This window comes from Thamnophis elegans, chromosome 9 (genome assembly GCF_009769535.1).
Source record: "Thamnophis elegans isolate rThaEle1 chromosome 9, rThaEle1.pri, whole genome shotgun sequence".
In the NCBI taxonomy this organism is placed as follows: domain Eukaryota; kingdom Metazoa; phylum Chordata; class Lepidosauria; order Squamata; family Colubridae; genus Thamnophis; species Thamnophis elegans.
In genome coordinates, this window is record NC_045549.1 from 41,377,823 (window position 1) to 41,403,126 (window position 25,304).

At 38.3% G+C, this 25,304-nt stretch overlaps 1 long non-coding RNA gene across 1 annotated transcript; it reads right to left on the minus strand.

Annotated features, from left to right (window-relative positions):
* Positions 1-15,306: 15,306 nt before the first annotated feature.
* LOC116513025 lies at positions 15,307-18,475 on the minus strand. Its single transcript, XR_004255955.1, has 3 exons — positions 18,320-18,475; positions 16,731-16,854; positions 15,307-15,448 (listed from the first exon to the last, which is right to left on the minus strand). It is a non-coding gene; the product is annotated as an uncharacterized LOC116513025 (long non-coding RNA).
* Positions 18,476-25,304: the final 6,829 nt, after the last annotated feature.

Below are 25,304 nucleotides of genomic sequence, written 5' to 3' on the forward strand. Positions count from 1 at the left end.
GAACAATCATCAGTGGAATAAGTGGGAATGATCAGTATAAGAGAACAAAAGACCAGAATATTTTTGGTAGATGATAAAGATAATGAAATCTGGCTTTGGCATAAAAATCTATCTGACTCTGTGTTTGTATCTTATCTTATCCTATCTTATTTTTCCAAAAATACACACAGATATAAAACATATATGTATATCCTAAGCCTTTTTTGTCACCTTGAAACATCCCTCTGCACTTGGTTCCCTATCTAGCATTTCTCAAAAAAAGAAAACAATTCTAAAATGTTTTCCATATCACACAATTACCAACCATGAAGAAAATAAACTCTTCATTCTGACACATCATGCCTTCTGGTATTTCTGCATGAGGCAGAGGCAGGTTAGATAGTCCATGTAAATCTCATCAGAAGACTGTGAAAAGTGTGGAATGTTTTGTAGACAATCATGCAATCATACACATTAACATCCTGTTTATTTGACCTGTTCCCTGATTATTGGCTGCAGTCTATCAGCATATTGCTAGCAGCTGGAAATTATTTTCGTGCATATGCCCTTCCTACAACACTGATCCAGAGTACAACAAAAGTATATGTCTATACATATAAAAAAATACAGTGGTTCTCCAAACGAATCAGTTATTGCTGAAGCACTACTAAAAAAAAGCCCTCTGTGACCTCTGGAGGCCATCTGAAATCTTTGGAACCCCAGTTCCGGATTGCTTTGGGCAAAGTCAGAATGGCAAACTTCCCACATCCACAATATCAGATGTTACGGTAATTCCTCCTAACTAATATGTAAGAGCAAAGGAATGTCTTCAAACCTCATTTAGGCCCTGTGGAATCTGTTGAAAATGCATGACAGCTGTGGGGTTTGGCTGGATTCAGCTTGTGAATGCAGAGATTTGGAAGCATTGTAACTAGAAGAGGAGGGGTGATGTTTATTCAGTGTCTCTTCCCTCGGCCATTCACCCATGTTGCAGCATAGCTCTATCAGCCTTCTCTAATGTTGCCATAGTCAACATACATGCTTTACGAAATGATTGCTACAAACAACATTTAGTACAATGTAGAGGAACAATCCACAGTAGTGGAGACAAAACAGTGCTAATGACTTTAGTAAGACACAAGAACATTATTTTTACAGAAAAGAACAAGGACTAAAAAGAAGGAAGCAACTAAAATCTACATTTATCTCAGCCACATATGAATGCCAAAATGAAATAAGGCTCCTAATGAGCCAAGCACATTCTTGGCCCATTCAAATCAACTCCAAACAAATCTAAATGAATTAAAGTCCATAAAAATAAAGAAAGGCCTTCTCTTCCTTCTGCATCAGCCGGGAACCAAGACGATCTGTAAACAAGGATTGATGTACCATTCATACAGAATTGTATAGGCAGAAATAGTCTCTCTCTACATATATGCCAATAACCAAGAAATTATAGTAAGATAATGTTATTTCAGAGAGCAAGAGAAAAAAGACTCTTAATCTGGATAACGTTTGAGGGAAACTAGCTTGTTTGATGTTTTAAACTGTTTTAAACTAATGTTTGTTTGATGTTTTAAACTAATCAAACTAAACAAATCAAACTAATTAAAATTGAGTTTGATTCATATAGTGGATTGCTACACAGTAAAAAATATATAAACTCTTCATACTCATTAATTTTTGACTTAACATAGAATAGTTAACAACCTTTTAACATCTTTTCTTGCTAAAAATTTCTTGAAGTACTCATCATATTAAAAAAATGCAAAGGTGTTTAGACATACTGAGCATCACTCATGTATTAAGAACACTAGTCTCATATATCAAGGGCACTAGTATCTGAGCCATCTGACATGAAATTTGCATATTTTAAAAATGCCATTTACATTTTATGAGATGCAATAATGGGAATCAAATAAATTATCACCGAATATGATAGTTCTTAGATTCATCAACTGCAGAGAAATTGTAACTAATGTAAAGACTGTAAAGAAATGGAGTACTATCTGTTATTATCAATGATTCACTTTACAAGCTTACATATAGTTGAACTAGTAAGCTTCAAACAAATCAGCACCAGCTTACTCTAAAACATATTCAAGGTTGTTTCACAATCTATTTTCACTTAACCACTTTTACTTTCCTTGTTGCTTTGAAGCGGGAGTTTCAAATTTGATTTCATTGAGGGCCACATCAGGGTTGTATTGCTGGGGGGCCGTAGGCGTGGCCAGCTTGATGTCACTTATGTCAGGGAGGGTGCCTGTGGTGGTCTGAGTGTTCTGCCAGCAAAAATGGGTTCCCGAGCTACATTTTTGGCTGTGATGACCTCCTGCAGCCCTCTGGCAGTGAAAATGGAGCTCAGGGGAACAGCCCCCCCTGAGCTCCATTTTCGCTGCAGAGGGCTGCAGGACATTGTCACAGCTGAAAATTGAGACTGTGAGGGCCGCTCATGACCCTCCCAAGCTCCATTTTCACAGCAGAGGCACCACAGGCCGGTCATTCACTGTGGCCCTGTGAGTCAGATCTAAACATCCTGTGGGCCAGATCTGGTCCCCGGGCTTGAGTTTGACACCATTGCTTTAAAGGAAGTTCCAGAACCATGCAAGTAGGTATATGTGCATGTGTGTGTTCCTATATATGTGGTTGTGGAAGGATGTGTATGTGCATGTACAGATATATACATAATTAAGAGCACTTTTTTGCTGTTAGGAATTATGTATTTACTGTTCAAATAATTACCACACATTAAAGATTTTTAAGCAGCACTTTAAACTAGACCCATAAATCTATTTACAGCCAATACAACCACTTTAAAATGGCTGTTATTTTATAAATGTGGGTTATCCTACTAGGAATCTGGCCACTATATTTCATAGATATAATTATTGAAAGTGATACCCTCATTACATTACTTTAGCTGGCTGATAGGTAACAGCAATAGCAATAGCACAGACTTATATACCTAAGGTGACCAGATTTTCAGATTGGTAAAGAGGGACACCTTTGACTGGGGTGGGGGGGGGATTAAAAAAATTTTTTTTTCACTTAACAAATGTGGCAAGAAAAATTGTAAAATGGGGCAAAACTCAATAAATTTCTCACTTAACAACATAAATTTTGGGCTCAATTGTGGTCGTGCATTGAGAACTACCTGCACTTATTCTGCTGTAGCATTAAATTTCATATAGAACAAGCTTGTTCTTTCAGAATTGTGGAATTGTTATATAACTGTCTACCTTTAGAAAAGTTTATCTTGAGTTAAACTCAGCTCCTATAATTTTATTGATGTGACGTAATTTTCTTAGCAGTAGTATGGAAATTGTCATTGTTGCTTTTGGACAATTTTTAATATTTTCCTATTAAATATACAGTACTGAGATTCCCAGGTGGATTCCCCTCCAATTATTAGCCAGGTTCAACCCTGCTCATCTTTTTGAGAGCAGGCAAAAACAGTCAGGTTACATCCCTACAAATTGAAAGCTCTCTCCCTCCCTCTCTCTCTATCTTTCTCCCCTCCCTTCCTCTCTCTCTCTCTGTCACTCTGTGTGTATGTGTGTGTGTGTGTGTGTGTCTCATTCACTCACCCTGTGCATGTCTCTCTCTGTCTCTCTCCCTCCCTCTCTCTCTATCTCTCTATCTCTCTCCCTTCCCTTCCTCTCTCTCTGTCACTCTGTGTGTATGTGTGTGTGTGTGTGTGTGCCTGTCTCTCACTCACTCACTCACTTAATCACTCACTCTGTGTGTGTCTATCTCTGTCTCTCTCCCTCCCTCCCTCTCTATCTCTCAATCTCTCTCCCCTCCCTTCTTCTGTCACTCACTCACTCACTTAATCACTCACTTTGTGTGTGTGTCTCTCTCTGGGTCTCTGTCTGTCTTTCTGTGTGTCTCTCCCTCCCTCCCAACATGCAGATGGGCTCCGGACCAGGGGAGCCTCTTCCTTCTTTTTAACCAGGTGATCTTCTAAGACTAAGACATAACAAAGAACCTTAATTACAGGCTGAACAAAAGAGCCCATCCGGGAACACTAGTAACATGAGGGCGATCCCTCATGTTACTCAGACCAGCTGAGCCTCCCTGGACGTTGCAGCAGCAGCAGCCCCAAGTGCACCGATCTCAGCGTTTTTCGCATCGGGGCGTGCTGCAAGAAGAGGGAGTGAGTGAAGACCTTTTCTAGCCAGCGCAAATGGGGCGGGCTGCAAGAGGGAGGGAGTGAGTCTGGATTGCTGCAAAGCAAGTCTTGGGAAGTCCTTTGCGCTGGCTAGAAAAGGTCTTTACTCACTCCCTCTTCTTGCAGCACGCCCCGATGCAAAAAATGCCGAGATCGGCACACTTGGGGCTGCTGCTGATGTGACGTCCGGGGAGGCTCAGCTGGTCTGAGTAGGCAGGGCAGCGGTAACGCAGTGCCCAGCTCAGGTGCTCCGAGCAGAGGGAGAGCCGCCCCCTCTGCCAGCGCTGGGCAGCAAAGCTTAACATCTCAGCGCTGAGATATTAAGCTTTGCTGCCCAGCGCTGGCAGAGGGGGTGACTCCCCCTCTGCTCAGAGCACCTGAGCTGGGCACCGCGTTACCCCTGCCCTGCCCCCTCCTCCGCCGCCGTGCTTTTGAGGAGCCATCGGGCCTTTATTCCTGCTCCCGCCCCTTCGCCGCCTTCCTATTGGCTCCCGTGGCCTCAAGGCTCCTCAAAAGCACGGAGGGAGCTTTGCCGGCTTCACCTCAGCCACAGCGCCGGGCAGCAAATCCGGCAGTGCTGTTAGAGGAGGAGGCAGCAGCAGTTAGTCCAGTGGTGGCGGGGGCTTACCGTCAGTCCAGTTGCCCCGTGCTCATCAAAACAAATCACTGCCACTGCGCGGGAGTTGAAAAGTGCTGCGCGGTGTTGTGAGCGGCAGCGGATGGGCAGGGGAGCGAGCGATCAAAGAAGGTGCCAAAATTAAAGCGGGATCTTTTGACAACGGCCTGGGACGCGGGAAAAATTATGAAAAAGCGTGCCTGTCCGGCCAAATGCGGGATGTCTGGTCACCTTATATATACCACTTCACAGTGCTTTACAGCCGTCTCTAAGTGGTTTACAGAGTCAGCACATTGCCCCCAACAATCTGGGTTCTCATTTTACCCACCTCAGAAGGATGGAAGGCTGAGTCAGCCATGAGCCTGGTGAGATTCGATCTGCCAAACTGCTGGCAGCTAATGATCAGCAGAAGTAGTCTGCAGTACTGCACTATAACCACTGCGCCACCGCGGCTCTTAGGTAAGTTTCCAGCTTAAATTAAAATACCAGCTGTTCTCTGAAAGCTGTGAAAGCTTGAGGACATAGGCATCTAATGAATATTATTTTCTTGTAACAACCTATCAAAATCCTACAATAATTAAGGTAATCATTTTATTAATAATTTAAATGTCTTTGACATTTAAGATATAATATTTTCTATTGTCATTCCAAGATTCCTTATTTGGGAAAACCATTTAGGTCCCTCTTCAGGAGTCATTCTGCCAGACAGACATTTCATTTAAGGATAAAATATCTTCAAGGATATCTGCTAGGACTACAGGAAGGACTAAAGCTGGATACAAATAGAGTCAGAGTCAAATGGGAATAATTCTGATTCTTCTTCTGAAATATAATTTTCCTCTTTCTGCCACCTAATATCCTACACACTTACAGCAGGCTGAAGGAAAGAGAAAGGTAGATTGCACTAGAGCACAGGTGTCAAACTCGCGATGACACGTATTGCAACTTTTTTCCCCTTCACTAAACTGGGGGTGGATGTGGCTAGCATGTGACACATCCAGGCCACAGGCCATGAGTTTGACACCACTGCACTAGAACATTGAAACTATATCTTGGATAAGGATAGAATAAAAAATGGAAATGGCCCTATTATAGCTTTTAGTTGCACTATGCATCCTGTAATGTTTATATTTGATTTTAAGTATTGATTAAGTCCATGATTTGTTGTGAAGCACTTTGAATATCTCATGCTAGTTAATACAGAAAGACGGGATTGGGAAAAAAACATGCATGCTTTTGTTTCCAAGTCTGTCATTTTTCATCCTTTCAAATAGAAGAAACACCTGTCAGTTTTTTCAAGAGATTCCCAGTGCTACAGTGCAGGGTTTTTTTTTTTGCACCTGTTGTTTTAACAGAACCTATTAAGCCCCAGGGAGAAAGAGAAACAGCTTGGGGGAGGGGAGGGGGATGAGAATTTAGCAATGACTAAAAACTCAGTGGGACTTGCAATGTAAGGTTACAATGTGTAGGGTTTCTTGTTGAATATTCAAGCCAAATAAATCCACACATGTACTAACTTGCATGTGCACTGCATATTTATTTTCTTCTCCTTCCAATGCATATTGGAAGAGATATTTAAAACAATTTATTTCCAGTCCTCTAATACTCTATTAGAAGAAAAGTGAAGATATTCTGTAATATTCTTCATATCAAAATTAGATTGGCCCTATTCCCCAGTCCACATGTTTGGCCATTTCAATCTTCTGGAAGGTTATAAGTAAGTATAATCTTTATTGTCATTGCACTTAAATACAATGAAATTGGTTAATCTGTTTAAATTAGAAAAACCAGTCAGTTTTATTATTTCAGCTAATTCAAAAAGCTATGGACAAAATTATTCAACACTAATATAAAATAGTATTAGAGTTCAACATTAAAAGAATAAAACAGAAAATACAGTAAAGCTATTTTATTTCAAGCCATCATAAAGAGCACACAAAAAGCAATTAAAACTTTATATACAGCAATTACAACATTGTACTGCAGCAGAGCCATTATTTATCCAAAACAAAATAAGCCCTTTCTCTTATATCTGTAATACTTAGCATCTCTTTTGAAATAAGCATTCCTACAATATTTCTGTTCTATATATAGTATCTTCTAGAAATATACAGTATCCTGTATTCTATTATATATTATCAGCAGTTCCAAACTTATTTACATATGCAATAGCAAGTGGTACACAGCATGGTGCCTTTCCATTCACATATGCCTTCTAGACATGAGAAAATTAATGTTTTACTGGTATTATTACCAGCCTATTAATTTCCATCTGTTATGTCTTATCTTCATGTATACCAGCCTAATTTCATTGCTGGTATGTAAGCAGTCAGCTCCAGTCCCATGAGAATTGTATTGCTCTTCACATTTTTTTCTGAGTTGTGTTAATGAAATGGTGTTTTTTAATCTCACCCCTTTCCTCTGCCTGCCGCAACAAAGGAACACATTGCAAGTGGTACCAGTTAAAATGACCTGTAGATGTAGTATCTCATATGAGCAGAAAACTACATCATGTGCCATTTATAGAAGAACCCAAGCAATGTGTTTTTAAAGCTGATAAAACTTTAGGTTTTGAAGGTGGTAACGTTCTGGAATCTTGTTCATACTGGAATTTCTGAGCCTGCTTATTTAACCACTTGCATCAAACAGTGTAGTAATCTAAGTAAACAGATCTGCAAGTTTCTGTGAAACTATCTCTCAGCCAGGGACAAACAATAAGCCACAGGAATAGCTCTGTAATTCAGAAGAGCTTCAAAGATAGCACTCTAGACCTATCTTTATGACATTCCTCTTAGTCAATGCATATTAGATCTGAAGAATTTATTTGGAATAGGTGATCCCAGAGATGATGAGATCTTGAGACATAATGGACTTTGACCATAATGACTGGTAGTCATTGGATAAAGATTCCTCCATAGCAATAGCAATAGCACTTAGACTTATATAGTGCTTCACAGCACTCTCTATGCAGTTTACAGAGTCAGCATATTGCCCCCAACAATCTGGGTTCTCATTTTACCCATCTCAGAAGGATGGAAGGTTGAGTCAACCTTGAGTCTGGTGAGACCTGAACTGTCAAACTGCTGGCAGCCAGAGGTCAGCAGAAGTAGTCTGCAGTAGTGCAGTACTGCACTCTAACCACTGCACCACCACGGCTCTTATAGATGACATTTTGCCATAGCAGGTTCCATAGGCCAGCAAGCAAGATGCTGCATTTTGAACATTTTGCTGTAGCTTAGAAATCATCTTCAAATGTAGCCATATCAGGGGTGGCTTCCTGCCAGTCCTAACTGGTTCTATAGAAGAGGTTCCACAAATCTACCATGCCATTTAGAACTGGTTCCAGTTCCCTCCCCACACCCGTCCACACCACGCTTGCCCCACCCACCGGTCACTGATTGGCTGGCTCACCAATTACCCCGCCCACCTCTAAGAGCCCTATCTAAACCCACTTACCTGCTTGGGTCTCTATTGCTGCCTGCCGAAGAGGTAAGTAAGCTGCAACTAAGTATCGCGCCAGTAGGGGGGCTGCAGGCTAGCTGGAGTGGCCTGCTGCAGCCTTGAACTCTAAGCGAGTATGGTGACCTTTTGCAGCCTTGCAAGGTTTCAGGGCTGACTTACAGCACAGGGCTGCAGGGCTGCCAGCAAGCATGGGCGCTGGAGTGGGGATGGCGGCAGGAGCTTACGTGGCGCAGCTGGCATCTTTGGCAAGTTCAGGGACCTCGCAAGGCTTTTGCAAGATCCCCGGACTTGCCTAAGATACCTGGTCACCAGCAAGCATGGGCGCAGTGGTGGGGATGGTGGCGGGAGCTTATGTGGCACGGCCAGTCTCCTAGGACCTTCTAGGCACCAGCCGTGCTGCGCAAACATCGCTCCATGCTCAGCAAAGCAAGTCCTCAGAGGTCCTTTGCTGGTGGCCAGGCAGCCTAGAGCACGGGGTGATGCGCGGTAGTTTGTTTGGGCAGCAGAAGATGAAAGGAGATAGCCTAGCTGAGGGCAAAGGAACCTGCAGCCTCCTTCATTCCTTCCTTCCCTCAGCGCCCACCAAAGCATTCCCCCAGTTTCTCTACCGTCGCTGCCACCATAAATCGATTTTGAGAAATAGATGAAATGAAATGAAACATAGGGTGAACACAGCCAACAACAGTGAATAATGAAAGCACTGAAAAGGGATGTAAACATATCTTGAGAGGGATACTGACATTGCTTGATTGATTGTTTAAAACAAGAATGTCCTTACAACATAGAATCAGTGTTGGGCAGAATGTACTGTTTTTGTATATCTTCACTTTAAGTGTAAAAGTCAAGATATATAGCCAAACAGGTTTGTAATATTTCACATTATTTTCATCATCCCTGTGCCTGGGAGAAGATTATTTTTGAAGAAGAATATATACATACATACATACATACATACATACATACATACATACATACATACATACATATATATATATATATATATATACACACACACACACACACACACACATACATACACACACACACACATACACATACATATATACATATATATATTCATAAATTTATATAATATAAATTTATATTCAATATCACAAGAGCTAGTCATTGATTTAGCAGTTATTTCAACTAGAAATAAAACTGGAAAATAATTGGATCATATTCATCCTACTGAAATTCACAATAAGGTTATATTTCAAAGTTAGTCTGGAAAAAACATAATACTTACCATTCTCCTTACCAATCAAGTGTTAACCTATATTATATACCTGAAGGAGAAACTGTTGGCTGGAGTTGGTTGGTATACTACAGTAATAGAGAATGCCCAGTCCCACTTCCAAATCCTTATTTTTTAGTTTGTTTAATTTTTTAAATTTTAATCAGAGTTTCTTTTAATTTATAACTGTTGAATATTTGTGTGTTTTATCTTGTTTTAAGCTGCTCAGAGTTACCTGGAACTCCATGATGAGAGCAAATAAATTTGATGAATATTTCCATAGTGCAATATTTATGTAAAACTTTATATAAAATTTTCATACAAGTTTAATAAAGCCAGAAATCTGGCTTCACAAGCCTTTCAGAAACATGGTATAAGATTGGAATAATGACTAACCAGGGAATAAATTCTCTACTTCTAAAAGATATAGTATTACAAACGTACTTTATATTTAGCTTTATTGATCTAAAAGATTTACAACATAATATGGATTTTTAAAAGACCCATAGCAGATTTTCAAAATAATTCATAGTGGGAAGTGAAACACACAACTGAATTAGACTAAGTATCTATAACTCACTCAGACCATGCCGATAGCAATCTTTCTCTTCTGGCATTTACCAAGCAACAACTCTGTGAATATCAACTAAGTCAAGGGAGAGAGCATAAGTAAGTGGAGGTCACACAATTTATATTAGAAAATTATGCTTTCTGAATCACTCTAAATTCATAGAAAGGAATCAAAATAGCATATACTGCTTTATAGTGCTTTACAGCCTTTTCTAAGCAGTTTACAGCAGTTAGCATATTGGCCCCAAAAATTTGGGCCCTCATTTTACTGATCACGGAAAGTTGGAAGGATGAGTCAACCTTGAGGATCAAACGCCTAGCAGTGAGCTGAATTAGCCTACAATACTGCATTCTAATCACTGCACCACCACGGCTCAAGATAGCAAATATTCAATATATTTTTGCCAAACAAGAAAAGGTTTTTTTAATAAAATGAAGTCACAGGAATTCAGCTTGGTTTCTATAAAGATATCCAAATAGAAATACCTAATACAATCTACAGAGCCAGCTTCTGGGTTTATTTGTTTGATTGTTTGTTTTCTGGGTTATTATATTTTACAAATAACTCAAGATGGTGAGCATATCCAACAACTTTTCTTCCTCATATTTTCCCCACAACAATACTGGAATGTGGATTGGGCTGAAAAAGGGTGACAGACCCAAAATTGCCCTGATGGTTTTCATGGCTAAGGCAGAACCTGAACTCATGATCTCTTGCTTTCAAGTCTGGTCATAGAAAACCCAGGGAAAATCATTGGATAGACCATTTAATCTGTCTTCTTTCTACCAGCATATATCCCAAGTTTATTTATGTGTGAGAGAGAAATGGAAGAGAATATACCATGGTTAATTTTCTGGCAGAAATGTGAAATACTATACATCACATAACTGAAGGTTATTCTAGGACATGTCTTTCCAGGTCTCCAGTACTTCGTGATTCTGTGTCAATCATCCAAACATCTCAAGTATTGAAACTATAAATTTTCCTCTTCTTTTTAATTTCCTCTCAGTATTTTATCCACTTAAATTATGCAGTCATACATATTTCTGTATGACTATGTGGCTATACAGGTAGTCCTCAACTTACAGACGCAATTGAGCCCAAAATTTATGTTGCTAAGCGAGAAATTTGTTAAGTGAGTTTTGCCCCATTGTACGACTTTTCTTGCCACATTTGTTAAGTGTTAAGAATCCCAGCAGTTGTTAAATTAATAGCATGGTTGTTAACTGAATCTGGGTTCCCCATTGACTTTGCTTGTCAGAAGATTGGAGGGGGGGAATCACATGATTCTGGGACACTGCAACCCTCATAAATAGGAACCAGTTGCCAAGGATCTGAATTTTGATCACATGACCATGGGGATGTCACAATGGTCATAAGTATGAAAAATGATCATGTCACTTTTTTCAGTGACATTAAAACTTCGTACAGTCACTAAATGAACTGTAGTAAGTCAAGGACTACCTGTAATGATACACATAGATAGAAAGCTCTGCAGAACTATTGACAAGTTCTTCATCTAGCCTGAACCTATCCTCATTCCTCATTATGGGAAGGGGCAACAGTGACACACTCAGGTGTGTGTATTTGCAATAGACATCACTCACTTTGGATAGACCCATCACTACCTGGAAGATAGGATATTGGGGAAGAAGAGTGGGTGCACCCTGCTTGCTCAAGGGCATGTCTGGGGCAATCAATAATACCAACTTGCCGGTACAACTGCACAATCAATGCCTGCGTCTTTGTAGCATGTATGTGACTCCATTTTGACATTACTGTGTCGTGCTAAAAGTGATAAAGTGTAGTCATCAGAGAGTGATGAAAAATTCTTTAAATCAAAACGTTGCCATAAAAATAGCATTCAGATACAACTTAAGCCATACCAACATTTACAATCAGTTTTTCTGATTATCCTTTTTGTTTTAGCACATTTATCTAAAAAGATATTCTATTTTGCTAAACAAAATACAAGGGCACTTTATATTTGCTCAGAATAGTGATAAACGTTTTTCTAACCAGTTTTCATTTTCATTTCAAAAGGGAAACTGCTCCCTACAAAAGAAATAGTTCTGAATCTCTAAATTTGGATAAATGTATTACTTTATGAATATTTTGGTAGCTGTTTCTGGAATACTATGTCTTATGTTGCTTAAGCCAAAAAGTAAAAATGTGTTAGATATGTAAGTATGGCTGAAAAAAATGATTTTCTAATTAAGTTTGATATTTATTTATTTAATCATTCATTCATTCAACCATAAATGGAAGAAGATGACTGAATACATAAACATAATTCTAGTGAGATCCCCATGAGAACAAAGGGAAACCCTTATAGCAAGATGATGAGTTATATACTTACAATATGTTGTAAATGGTGCTAATTAATTATTTATTTTCTGACTTTCTTCATTCATAGAAAATACGTTGATCTGGATTATCAGCAGGAGAAACTGAGCATCTGCTCACAGTTTGTTCTGAACACATAAGTAACTCAACCTTTGTTTTGTAAGGATGATATAACAGATGCAGTTTTTAAAAGACTAAGTTACGGCATTGACTGCTTCAGAAATTTGGGAAACACACTCACATTTGATTAGAATAAAACAACCTTCTGAAAATATCATTTGGATACTTATTGGTGCACTAAACTGAAAAAATGAGAATACAAAATGGATACAAAGTCAGTACACCGCTACGTTCTGAGTGCTGTTTTCTGCTTGCTTCCAAATCTGATCATCATTTTACTTTCAATGAAGCCCAGGATAATACCCATCATAGAGTAACTAAAAAAAGCTCTGAATATAGTCTTTTTTCCTCCCTTTTTCTAAAATCTTACTGTGTTTCCTGTCATTTTTGACACCTGATTCATAATTATGTACTATAGATATGGCTAACAAATTTTAATCCTGATTAAAAACAGCCAACACAAGATATTCAGTTACATCTGTATATGCTAAGAACATTGCATAATCCTCAGTATATTATTCTACAAATCTAATAGAGAATACATTGGATGGCAAAGCAACTTCTATTAAGGACAGATGGAACATATCCTGGGAAGGGCTGTTTAAAACAGCAGATTTTAGGCTGACAACACTTCTTGTCACATTCCCCTTGCCCGCCCCCCAAGGCACAAAATTTTGTGTTGAAGTTTGTTTTGTTAAACTTGGTTATAAAGTCTTGGCTAGAAAATCCAAGCATATGTTCCTCACTGGTTTAGTTGGTTTCCAGTAATTTTTATTTGTCCGACAGTTTCAGAAACAGATTTATTTTCATAAATATGCAAAAGGACTGGAGACTTCAGCAACAGTAGCTTAGGAGCCTGAGTCATCGTTTTTTATGCTGTTATACTCTTTCAAGCTGCTTGAACTGTGTTGGTTGGAGTTAAAATGCGATAAAAATATAAATATCCTGAGTGGGCACATGTGCCTTAATGTGAATGTTAGAGAGCCCGTTCACTTCAAAGAGCTGTCACTTTTTCAATGGTTTGGAAATTATTTCAGCATTCTTTCTCTCTAGAATTCAGGTCAGTAGTCCACACCTATCTATTTATGTACTGTATTGGTAATACCCTGATATCTATTAGATACAACAAAGGTACTTTGGAATTGTTGCAGAAAAAGAACATTGTGTCTTAGCTGTTTGGTACTGTTATAAAATGTAGATGTGTAGAAATGCTATCACAAATATGAATGTTCTTTAGAAAACAGGACAAGGATGTTCTATGCAAATGTAAGCTATCAGTAAGAAATGCTATAGTAAACACAACTTTATCTAACCTTTTATGTGTAAAAGAATTCTTTTCATACAGAGAAAAACTCAGATATTCTATATAGCAAGATAACTCAAAGTTGAGAATGCAGTTATTACTAAGGCAACAGGACAATAACTAAAATTAAAGGGTTTACCAGATATCACAGTGAAAAGAAACAGAGACCCAAGGCAAAAGAAAAAGAAGGACATGTAATAATGATAAGAAAAAAGGCAGAAAGTAGGAAATCATAAAAAATCCATGGGTAAAAAAATCACTATATAGACCAAAGGGAATCTTTTTTATTTTCTTTTAGGCCCAGTGCATCTTCATCAATGATTTGGATGAGGGGATAGAATGGGAACACATCAAATTTGCAGATGATACCAAGCTAACAGGAATAGCCAACACTCCAGACAATAGGTTTAAGATGCAGAAGAATCTTGACAGACTTGAACATTGGACGCTACCTAACAAAATAAAATTCAATGGTGAAAAAAGTTAGGTTCTACATTTAGGAAAGAAAAACAAAATGCACAGGTAGAGTATATGTGGCTCCTCACTCAATAGTAGTAACTGTGAAAGGGATTTTTGGAGTCCTAGTGGACAACAGCAGTGTCAAAAAAGTCAGCAGAGTTCTAGGCTGTATAAACAGAAGGATAGAATCAAGATCACATGAAGTGTTAATATCACTTTATAGTGCCTTGGTAAGGCCACACTTGGAATACTGCATCCAGTTTTGGTTGCCACAATATAAAAAAGATGTGGAGATGCTAGAAAGAGTGCATAGAAAAGCAACAAAGATGATTAGGGGAATGGAGACTAAAACATATGAAGAACAGCTGAAGGAACTGAGTATGTCTAGTTTAATTGAAAGAAGGACTAGTGGTGACATGATAGCAGTGTCCAATATCTCAGGGGCTGCCCCAAAGAAGAGGGAGTCAAGCTATTCTCCAAAGCACCTGAGCCCAAGACAAGAAGCAATGGTTGAGAACTAATCAAGGAGAAAAGCAACTTAGAACTAAGGAGAAATTTCCTGACAGTTAGAGCAATTAATCAGTGGAACAACTTGCTTCCAGAGGTTGTAAATGTTCCAACACTGGAAGTTTTTAAGAAGATATCAGAAGTGGGTTCCTACCGGTTTGGCCCGGTTCGGCCGAACTAGTAGTGTCATGGCGGTGTGAGTCACTGGAACTGGCAGCAACCCACACCCCTGAACTGGTTCTTCAGTCAGCTTTGTTGGTGCTGCCATCTTGTTTCTGCACATGCACACAACAATTTTAAATGAACTGTGCATGCTCTTGCAGCACGCACAAGCGAACAGCAGTAAAGCCATCCGGAAACCACTAATACAACAAGTGGGAAATCAGGCAACAACAGACTCGAGAAATCAAACTCTGATGTTGCTGCATGCAACTCACCTAGAAAAATATTTGAAGATCACTGGCCCAAGATGCTTCTCAAAATGTCCAATAAAACTTCCCCATTGGTCATGCTACTTTTGGGTATTCATTTTATTTATTTGTATCATGCCTTTATTATTTTTACAAATAACTCAAGGTAGAAAACCTCTGCATCACACCTTCCTCTCTTGTCCATAGTTTACCAGTTTTCTGGTCCAGACCGTTGTTCTGATGATCTTTGAGGCACTTCTGGGATACCTGAGATTATTGAGGAACATCAAAAAAAAGTATTTGAAAATTTCTGAAACACTGTTTCCATGCTCCCAGTGTAAATCTGTCCAGCAATTCCTTTCCTTCATACTTAAAGCATGAGAAAATAGCAGAAATATTCATACAGGAAGCAAAATCATCACTTTCTCTGTGGGTAGTTCCTTCCTTTCTAGACAACATATGGAAGAAAGAGATTCTTTGTCAACTGGTAGCATGCAATGCTTACTAAGTATCCTTTCTCTCTTCAGGGGCACTTTACTATTTTTAGAGTGATAAAGATAGAAAACCCTAGGAATAAGCAAAATGTCTATAAATAGCATAAATGTGTATATGTGTGTGTATACTGTACTATATGTGTGTGTGCATGTACATATTATGTTCCAATAGGAACATCCTCCCACCTACTGCCAAAAGAGATACCTATGGTAGAAGTGATATGGCTTTCAGGCTGAAAAATATTTCCCATCCAAAGCAGAAAAGATCACAATCAAATATTACCATTCAATTGAACAAAAGAGTTTGGTGGGCAATGAAACAGAATAATTTTGGTAAGTAGTTCTTGTAGTCCTTGCCTTAAAACTACAATTGGGAGGAGAATTTCCATTCCTGAGCAAGGTGTTGTCAACTGACTCACATCCAAATGTAGAGCCTGTTTTACCACTAATGTTAAACATAACACTGCAGTTGTTAAATGAATTATACAGTGGTTATGTATATTTTAAAAAATGAAATTATTGCAACTGATATTTAATCCAAAGGTTAATTTAGCATTTTATCCACAGAGGTCTTTGTGCTTTATGTTATACAAATACCATTTTTGCACTTCATAAAGATAGCTTTTTCTTTCCCTTTTAATATTTTTCAGTACTAGCTCTTACCAGTGATTGTATTGGTGAATATAACTTAACCAATATGGATGAGAATGAGTGACAGGTGCAAAACCATACCATTTATATAATTGTTCAGATGAGAACAAAGTATTTATGGCTCTTCAAATCTGTCAAATTGTTCAGAGAGCCAGTTTATAGTTCTATCTTGTCAATCCTTTCCCTTTCTCCCAGCTTTATATTGTCATTTTCCACATCACCACTACTTTCCCAAAATTTAGTATTTCCCAATACTAAACCAAGAACTCAAACTAATTTTCAAAATAAAATGCCTAATCAAGGATGTAAACTGTTCTGGCAGTAGCAGCTTGAAGCTTGTTCTCCTGCTGTCTCACCAACAATCTCAATAAGTCTTCCAGCCTCAGCTACAACCAAGTCCTTACCTCTGTAGTCTCTGATTCCCTTTCTTTCATTCTTCAAAGACTTTTCCACATAAGGAACTATCTCTCTTCTCTTCCAAGACAATGGACTGAGTCAAGGCCAGGCAGCATCGAAGGGTGGGGAAATCTGTTGATACAGGTTTAACAAGGGTAATCAGCAGATACTTGCTCTGTAGGTTTTCTTTGTTTCTCCCCAGCATCTATCACCTTTCCCAACCCCCATTCATCAGAGCATCCATTATGCACAGCAGGCACAGTCTGCAGACATTCTTATTCTACTGCTGTGGCTTTTTCAGAAAGAGGCTGATGTGTTCCCTTCCTCACCTTGGCATTATCTTGTGTATCCTTTCAATTTCTCCTAGGAGTTTCATTTCTCCTAATATGGGTTGTCCACTACCTACACCACCACCAGGTTCCCAATATAAACCATATAGCTACATGGTCCTTTTGTTACAACCTTACTTATTTATTTTTGGGAACACTAATAATAACCACAGGTACAAAATCTGATACATGTTAAGTGCATAATGCATTAGTGACTGATGAGAAACAAAAACTACAATGGACAGAGTGATGATGTGGTAATATTATGCAAGTAGGCAAGGCAGCCTTGTATATTTGGGGGTATTGGCTTTGCAGGAGTTTAAGGCTAAAAGGTACCTCGTTTATAATTTGAAAGATGCCCAAGAAACCTAATTTCTTAACTATCTACTGTTGAAGTTTAGCGATATCATTTGAAGGAGCTGAGAAGGTGATAAAGAAGGTACTTTAGACTCTTTTAAAGAAGGCTACAAACATCCATGGCTTATAGTTTGCCCAACTTGTATTAGGGTTCCAATCTGACAATAGCAGTGTTATCACTGCATCAATCCAGATAGTAATGGAGCCTTAACTTTAGTTTATCATACTTTTTAAGCTCACTCCAAAACCTAGCTTATAAACATTGTTATAAGTGTTATAATGTTATAATATTTTTTAAAACTTTAATAATGGACAATTTTGCCCAGTTAATGTACAGTTAATTCAATTAACTATAATTTTCATCATCTTAGCCAACAGTCTTCCTAGCTAGCTATTGTTTGAAGGGGGATTTAGTGATTATATCTGAACAGTAATTGATTGTATACAAGTGGTTTGCAGTCTAAGATGCAGGCCAAATGCATTTCTTTTTGCGGCTTTAGACATATAGAGCGAAGGTGGCGCAGTGGGTAAATGCAGCACTGCAGGCTACTTCAGCTGACTGCAGTTCTGCAGTTCGGCTGTTCAAATCTCACCGGCTCAGGGTTGACTCAGCCTTCCATCCTTCCGAGGTTGGTAAAATGAGGACCCGGATTGTTGTTGGGGGAAATATGCTGTAAACCACTTAGAGAGGGCTGAAAGCCCTATGAAGCGGTATATAAGTCTAACTGCTATTGCTATTGCTATTACAGTATCCCCCTCTTTCCTTCCACCATAGTGCATTGTTTTGAAATTGCATTTTCCCAGGTACAATATGCACTGAGCCCAGATTCCTTTCTCGCCACACCCAAGGTCATTTTAATGAAAATTCCACAGCCCATGCCAAAAAGATAGAATTGCTCTTAATCCTTTACCAGCATGTCATCTGATCCCAGGCCCACTAGAGTTGTTATTCTGCGTTTGCAGAGCACAGCAGTCAAACCAGAAGCAAATAGTAACAGCAGTACAAAGCAATTAACTGTATTCTTCACCTCGGGGGGTTTTAAACCCCAAGTACGCCTTGGCTGAAAGAAAGCAAATATCTATAATATAAAAACATGCATAAATATTTCTGCCCAATTTTTAGCAAGTCATGTCTTCTTCTTTGCTTTCATATATATTTAACAAGAATTTGATGTGCACATGATAGAAATTTAATATTTTCCTTCTGTCTTTCTCTTTGTAACTAGATGGTTCGCTTCATTTCGTATTTTCCAAGAAACGTGGTTGGTTCACCTAGGCCCGAAATATAGCTTATTATGCCAGATCAGATTCCCACAGGTGAATGCTTTATTTTTTGCATAAAAGGTTGACAGACAACAAGCATACCAAAGATTTTACTCAAGATGCCAATCCCAGCTAATGTTTGTTGTATGCATGTCAAATCTGTCTTGCATAGGCAAAAAAAGCATGCAACATTTTTCAAAAGTCAATGGAAACCATTTCAAAGCCCATGGCTTAGAGCTCTCAAAAACTTGTCAAATGAGATGATGATTGGCAGTAATATGAGTGATAGAAGAAAAAACAAAAATCACAACCTATGATGGCTGGCCTTACTAATACCAATCCTCAAACCATATCTTTTCTCAATATTTAATTGGTCAAGAAAACACACAGTGAAGGATATTCTGAAACTCAAATGTGAAAATACTCTGTCTACAGGTAGGAAGAGAAATATTTATTATAATAATGCTATTGTTATCTCTTTCACAGTTTACAAAATCAGCCACTTGTAGTTCTGCTACCACTCACTTTATTAAATGCATAAATGGAGAGATGGACTGGGATTTAAGATGGAGTGAAGGTGGCAGAAAGGGGAATAGGGTTGTCATTAAGATGCAAGTTATATGTGTGATAGATTACTTTTTCAGTTATCAATTGTACTGTACTAAAAACCTATTGTGTTTGTCTGAAACAAATTCACCACTGTCAAACCATTCACTAAGACTGCTTTAATATTACTATTAGTTTTATCATCATTTCTATCACCCATCTCCTCCCACTTATGACTGCAGTACTGTAACTTTTTTGCTTGTATTCTAACAATTTATATTGATATTGTTTCCTGATTGCTCATTTGTACCCTATGACTATCATTAAGTGCTGTGCCTTGTGATTCTTGATGAATGTATCTTGTCTTTTTATGTACACTGAGAGCATATGAAACAAAGACAAATTCCTTGTGTCTCCAATCACACTTGGCCAATAAAGAATTCTATTCTAAAAATATTTTGATACGGGTGAGTTCAACAATTTCTTGCTCAATTATATTGTTAAAAGTTTCTAAAAGGGTCTTACTAATGTTTGCTATGTTGGTAGTAGGTTAAAAATCTCTGATATTACTTTGTCCTTCTGATTCCTAATAACAAATTAATGTCCATTAATTGTTTAGCACTTAGTTTGTCCCATTTCTCCTCTGTAGAATTCAATGGACCATTGCTGGAAAACAATGGAATATATCACATTGGAGTAAGAGTGTATCTCTAATCTTGTGTAGATTATATTTGACATCCTGTGGGGGTGCTGTTGGTCAGCCAAAAACATATTCATATATCCAATCCACATAGCATCACTACATGCATCACCAAAAAAAAAACACCCTTTAGGAACCATGATAGCACAGTGATTAGAATGCAGTCCTGCAGGTTGACTCTGCCCACTGCCCACTGGCTCAAGATTGATTCAGCCTTCCATCCTTCTGAGCTCAGTAAAATAAGGATCCAGATTGTTGGCTCAATATGTTGATTCTATATACTGATTCTATATACTGCTTAGAGAGAGATATAAAGCACTATGAAGTGGTATATAAATCTAAGTGCTATTGTTATAGGGATTCATTGTCACAAATTAAAGTACCTAGCCTGGAATCTAAATTGTTTCTGTTTTATAGTTCCATTCTTTTATTCACAGAAAAAGGTGAAATAGCAAAACCAAATAAATCGCTAGAAACAGCAGAGATTGACTTTGTTTTCTTGCCTCTCCCTTTACAAAACTTGCATTCCTTTCTAAAACATTTCAGTTGAGACCATAGTCATAAATTATCACATTAATTGTGACCATATAAAAATTGCATTTCTGTCCATGGTAGTAACCCTAAGGCTGTCCAGATTATCTCCAGTGCAGAGGCCAACCTCACAAGGGAAATAAAAAGAGTTTTAGAAATTACAAGAAACAAAAGTCATAGGAATCATTTAAGTTATAGGAAAGCAGCCTTGACTGGAAGGAAGAACGAAACCTACCGTAACTGGAATATGCAGTTTGGCCATTTGCACAGCTAAAAGATTTACAAAGGCAGACCAGGTGAAAACACAGGGAGAAAGGAGAGAGTCTACTGTTCTTGAATTAATTACTCTCTGTTCATCTGTTTGCTGCAGAGGGAAAATTCAAAATCATTCTTTGGGAATTCATGCCAATTGTGCAGATCTAGTTTCTCAGCTGCATTTCCCCTCCTTCCTTCACTTACCCCCTCCTCTGTTTTTCTGTGCATAAGACTGGGGTATTTATCTATCCTATGTCTCTACCAGCATGCTCTGGAATGATTCAAAGTGTCCTGGCACTGAATCATAAGAATTTGTGTTGCTAATAAATACAGCTGGCAACCTCCATTGTGATTAATTGTGACTGAAATCTAAACAACAAATGATTCTCTGAATTGCTACAGTGCCCATTCGTTTTATGTGTTTATTAGACAGGGTTATGCTCTTTCAAGTTTATTAATAACAGATTAAGGAAATGGCCAACAAATCTACAATTCAGTTTCTTTTTTTTTAAGTGCAATAGTGATTGTACAATTTACTAATGCTTTTAGAGTTTAATAGTAAGTCAAAACAAACTTCTGAACAATTCTTTCATTTTATATGCCAGTTGTGATACAAGCAAGAAGCAAATAATATCATGATTTAATTTACATTGAAAGAAATATCTTAGCGTTCCTAAAATTCACCATCCGTGTGAGTTTTGAGTATTTTTCCTAACTACACAATGAATTTTTTTCTGTTACCTGTGTGTCCTGCAATTATTTATCCAGCATGTTTCCAAATCCTAATGTAATGAGTTCTCTATGATGGATTTAGAAAAATCATAGAATCTCATGATACTTACATAATATAGCACTATTTCCACACTTACAATATGTAACGATGATAAAAACCACTTTCATCCAATGCCAACGTAATGCCCCACTGCTGTTAGTCCATTTCCAGCATCCCTTGTATCCATTTTTGTATCCTAATATTTCATATTTTAATGAACTTGCCATTATATTACCTAAGATGCTTAAAGCCATCCTTTTATACATAATTTTGCTACTTTTAACATATTTTAGCTTGCTTCAATGATGTATTCCAGTGTTGGGATCTGCATTGCTCCTCCTGACCACTTTAGACTGCCTTAGGGACCATCATCACCTTCCCTGCCCTTCAATCACTGGGCACTGCTTTGCTATGGCCATTTTGACTTGGCTTCAGCAAGCCTGGATGATTTACACAAAGACAACCGTCATACTTCATCCCAACCTTCCTCTATATGAACAACTTGATAGTTGGGTACTTGTTGGTGCCTTATGAGGAGAGAATTGGATACCAGTAAAAGAGTGTGATTCAGTTTATTCTGACAAAGATGTTTGCCACTTGTTTTAAAATAGCTGCCTCTCCTGGCAGATGCTGGAAAACAATAAGTATCTCTTGTAGCAAAATAGTGTCATTCAGTAAGTCCTACAGTTCTTAATCTGCAATACTATTCATAAGCATTGTGGATAAAAGGACTTCTTGTCATGTTGGGAAAAAAGGTTAAATTGGCATGCCAGCTGGCTTTTGAAAATAGGTGGAAAGGGTTGACCCTAGGAAGGAATAAAAAGAGAACTTCCCTTCATTAGAAGTGTAACAGTAAGCATAAAAGACCACTATAGCCATGTAAGGACCATACTTCTATAAGTTGCAGGAGATCTACCACGACATTTAGATACAAGGCATCACTTTCCTGAGCCAAAGGATGTCTTCCTGAATTCTCTGAGTGAACTACCCATTTTAGACTTCACACATTGTACATTCTAGCCTACAGTATTTCATTGCATGTATCACTTCTAGCTTCTGTGTTTCCCAACAGAAAGGTTACAGAAATACAGATTCACAGAATCTGGGATTCTCTATATAACCAAGAAAGAAATGATTATAAATTCTTTTAGATTCCAATGTGTCATGCTTAAAATTTTCTAAATCATAATTTCCTCTCTTAGAACATATGGAATTAAGTCTGTGTTGTTTCTAAATGTGAGACCAGAGTTCAAAGTAGCAGAATCATGATTTGATTAGATTTGATTGGCTTTACCCTCGCCTGCAAGTGTAAAAGTAAAGTTTGTTGCTACACAAGCTATTTTTTGAAAATTGGATCCAGGCCCATTCTAGCTAGTGAAAGCCAATAAAAAGACCAGATCCTTTCATGGCTGGCATGCTTCATACTTCATCCAAGGAGAATATAGTGCTGGAACAAACACTGCAGGTTTTTTTAAAAAATTCAAATCTGCATAGCTAATCTTACTGAGGCTGCCATGTGTGAAAACTTGATTATGGAAACTGGGACGCATTCATGAGATTGCTCTGTTTGTTCTTGGAAGGCTTCTCAAAAGCTGGAATAGTCAGCCTTTTGATGGACAGAAGCCAAAATAATATTTTTGGGAAATTCAAAAGCTATTGTTCCAAGCAGGGGAGAACTTCAATTTTTTTTACTGCTGGTTCTGTGGGTGTGGCTTGGTGGGCATGGCATAGCTTGGTGGGTATGGCAGGGAAAGGATACTGCAAAATACCAATTTCCTCCCGATCAGCTGGGACTCGGGATGCAGAGAATAAATGGGAGTGGGACCAGTCAGAGGTGGCATTTACAGGTTCTCCAAACTACTCAAAATTTCCTCTACCTGTTCTGCAGAACCTGCTGAATGCCACCTCTGGTTCCAAGTACCTGGAGCTTTGTAATATATATAGGAATTTTACAAATTTCTATATTTTTCTGGGTTTAGGTTGAAGAACTACAGGAAAACTCTGATTATTATTTATGTTAAAACTATTGTAATACTATGTCCTTGTTGTTGCTATTTTCACACAAGATTTATTAATTAACTCTGAAAGTAAATATACGTAAACAATCAAGAAATATACTTAGGTATTACACAGACATCAAAATATCTTACAACTTCTTAAACTAGAAGGATCACCAAACTCAGTTCAATATCATTCTTTGTTAAGTGAAGTATCCACATACTGCATTATTCAATTATTATTCAAATAAATAATGAATTGTTCAAAATGTATATTTCAACTTTTTTTTTCAAAATTTTACACATTTGGGGCACAGTCACCAGCCAGTCCTGATGCTCTGTAGCCATTCCAGCTGGGTGGTTTTTATTCCACTTATCCAAAAGTTCACTATTCATTCCCCTAGGAAAATAAATAGAAATAATTAGGGAATTTACTTTCCAAATTCAAGTGGTTTATAACATATTTTATGTCAGTGCTAAAACCAAACAGGTAACAGTCTAATTATGTTGCCTTGCACATAGAGCACAGACAGAGTAATGTAATTGGAAGGGATCTGGGTGGTATTCTAGTTCAACAGCCAAGGTGGCGCAGTGGATAGGGTGCAGTACTGCAGGCCACTTCAGCTGACTGTTATCTGCAGTTCAGCGGTTCAAATCTCACCGGCTCAAGGTTGACTCAGCCTTCCATCCTTCCGAGGTGGGTGAAATGAGGACCCAGACTGTGGGGGCAATATGCTGACTCTGTAAACCGCTTAGAGAGGGCTGAAAGCCCTATGAAGCAGTATATAAGTCTAACTGCTATTGCTATTGCTAACATCCTGCTCAAGCAGGAGAGCTTATACCATTTCAGATGAATGATTGTCCAGTCTCTTTTTGAAAATCTCCAGTATTAGAGGCAAGTCCTTCAAATGGTTAATTGTTCTACTTTTCATGAATTTCTAGGCTGCTTCTCTCCTTGGTTAGCTTCCAAACTTTGATTCTTGTCTTGCCTTTTGGTGCTTTGGAAAATAGTTTGACACCATCTTTGTATGATCCCCTCAAATATTGAACAGTGCTATCATATCATCCCTAGTCCTTGTATCTTCTTCTCATTATACTAGATGTACTCAATTCCTGTAATCATTTTTTGTATGCTTTAGCCTAATATAATCAACTTGATTGCTCTTCTCTGCACTCTTTCCAGAATCTCAACATCATTTTATATTGTGGTGATCCAGAAATGGATGCAATATTCCAAGTGTGGTCTTATTAAGGCTTTGTAACAGGGGTGGGTTCCAGCAGGCAGTACTGCTGGTGCTGTCATGTGTGCGTTTCACACAAACGCACAGTGCAATTAAAATTGCACATTAATATTTTGTAATACTAAAAAACAAGATGGCCCTGCTGTAGCTACCCGGGGAACCGGTTCGGGGGCATGGCAGACCTGGGTCGCTGATGGTTTCAGCGACCCAGGCCACCAAACCACTACTGGTTTGGCTGAATTGGTCCGAACTGGTAGGAATCCACCACTGCTTTGTAAAGTGGTACTAGAACTTCATAAAATATAGAACACATAGGAAAGTTCTTAATAAGAAGTTCCCTTGTAAAACCAATAAACCCAAATCCATAGAAAAAATATTTAGGAGAAGAACATAAAGAAAAATAAAAGAATGCAACTATCATGTACACATAATTTCAAATAAAAACAATGCAATCAGCCTATTTACCCCCCTTTTAGAAAAGTTTTAATTTCTAGCTCATTTTCAGTGCAGAAACACGGTTTGGAGTTCTCGTGGTGGGACATTCTTCTCCCTTGTGCTCCTCCTTCTCTTTCTTATCCTGCCCTTTCCTTT